We start from the raw sequence: 2,239 nt of genomic DNA, 5'->3' as shown, positions 1-2,239 counted from the left end.
GTTGCTACGTGTCGCCCTCAGCGGGCGTCTCTGAGTTCGAGGAGGTAATGCAGCGCATCGATGTGCTGGCGAGAGGTCACCCGCGCGTCGTCTTTGCGGGGATCTCAATGCGTGGCACACCGTTTGGGGAAGTGGCCGCACCAACGCAAAGGGAGAGGCTGTGGTCCAGCTTGTCGACAGCTTGGGGCTGGAGGTGTTAAACACCGGCACCGCCCCAACCTTCCTAGGCAACGGAGTGGCTCGCCCGAGCGTGGTGGACGTTGCCTTCGCCAGCCGCAGCATCGCCGGAGTTAACACCATTCCGACGCATCGGTGGAGGATTATGAGCAGATACTCGTACAGTGACCACGTGTACATTCGGTTTGCTGTAGGGGAGCTGTTCCAGCGGTCAGCGGCAGATAGTCGTCGACAGGAGGGTCCTTCCACGCGAGAAAGCGGCACGAGATGGCGTAGCCGTCAGTTCGATGCCGAGCTTTTCGGTGTAGCGCTCGACGTAGCTTCGTTCGCAGAGCGGGTTACAAATGCCGAAAGCCTGGAGAGTTATGACGGAAGCTTGTGACGCAGCCATGGCGCGAGTGTTCCCTTCACAAGGTCACTCGGGACGACCTGCTTATTGGTGGACGCCAGCAATCGAGGTCCTGTGTGAGAACTGCCGCCTCGCCAAGGAACGCCTTGAAACTGCCATCGACGAGGAAGAGCAGATCGCCGCAGCCAGCGACCTTCTCCAGGTGCGGACCGCCCTGGATTCAGCCATCACCACCAGCAAGAAGGAGCACTTCGATGAAATGCTGCGGGGCCTCGCGGAAGACGAGACGGGACAATGGTACCGCAACGTACTAAGCCGCCTTCGTGGAAGCTGGACGGCGAGAGAGCGCGATTCATCGGTGCTAGAGGGCATCGTTTCCACTCTGTTCCCCAGCATCCTCCGGTTGACTGGCCAGCGTCACCAGGCCAAGTCCTGGAGAGGGGAGAGAGAGAACCAGTTCGGGACGTTAATGAACAGGAGCTGTTGGACATCGCGAGCTCGCTGAACCCGAGGAAGGCTCCAGGATTGGATGGTGTGCCAAACGCCGCTCTGACGGCCGCCATCCGGAAGCATACGGACATCTTCAAGAAGTTGTTCCAGGAATGCTTGGACAACGAGCGGTTCCCGGATGAGTGGAAGAAGCAGAAACTGGCCCTGATCCCCAAGCCGGGCAAGCCACCGGGGCTCGCTTCATCCTTCCGCCCGATTCTGCTGCTGAACAACCCGGGCAAAGCGTACGAGCGGTTGCTGCTGTCGCGAATAAATGATGTCATCGAGGCTCCTGAATCACCGAGGTTGGCAGAAAACCAGTACGGGTTCAGGAGGGGCCGTTCGACAGTGCAGGCGATTCAGCTGGTGGTGGATGCAGGCCGTCACGCGATGTCATTTGGCCGCACCAACAACAGGGACAAACGCTGCCTTCTAGTAGTGGCGCTGGATGTGCGTAATGCATTTAACACTGCCAGCTGGCAGTGCATCGCTACGGCGCTGGAGGACAAAGGCGTGCCGAGGCAGCTCCGCAACATCCTGAGAGACTACTTCGAAAACAGGGAGCTCGTCTATGACACCGCAGACGGGCCCGTTACACGCCGAGTGACTGCAGGTGTTCCACAGGGGTCCATTCTGGGCCCGACCCTGTGGAACATCATGTACGACGGCGTGTTGCGGGTCGAGCTTCCTGAAGGGGCTAGCGTCATCGGCTATGCGGATGACATAGTGGTCATGGCACGGGGTTGCACACCAGAGGAGGCGGCATCGGTGGCTGAACAGGCAGTGGACGCGATTGCGGCTTGGATGGAGGACCATCACCTGCAGCTCGCTCCGGAGAAGACGGAAGGAGTAATGATCTCCAGTCTGCGAAGAGGTCAACTGAGGGTGCCGTTCCGCGTCGGGGACACCATCATACACAGCAAACAGTCGATCCGGTATCTGGGGGTCCAGATCCATGACCACCTGTCGTGGAAGCCGCACGTGGAGCTGTCGACGGCTAAAGCCCTCCGCGTGGTAGGTGTGGTCACCGCAGTAATGAGGAACCACAGTGGGCCCCAGGTGGCCAAGCGTCGGCTGTTGGCGGCAGTGGCGGAGTCGATCATCCGGTATGCTGCCCCGTGTGGTCCGAGGCGACGGATCTGCAGTGGTGCCAGAGGAAGCTGGCCCAGGTGCAGAGGCCCCTGGCTCGCGGTGTCACCAGCTCGTTCGTGTCGGTGGCATATG

The sequence above is a fragment of the Anopheles arabiensis genome, assembly GCF_016920715.1.
Source record: "Anopheles arabiensis isolate DONGOLA chromosome X unlocalized genomic scaffold, AaraD3 X_pericentromeric_contig0003, whole genome shotgun sequence".
Taxonomy (NCBI): domain Eukaryota; kingdom Metazoa; phylum Arthropoda; class Insecta; order Diptera; family Culicidae; genus Anopheles; species Anopheles arabiensis.
The sequence above is the reverse complement of the archived record's forward strand: the minus strand, read 5'-3'. Positions refer to the sequence as shown.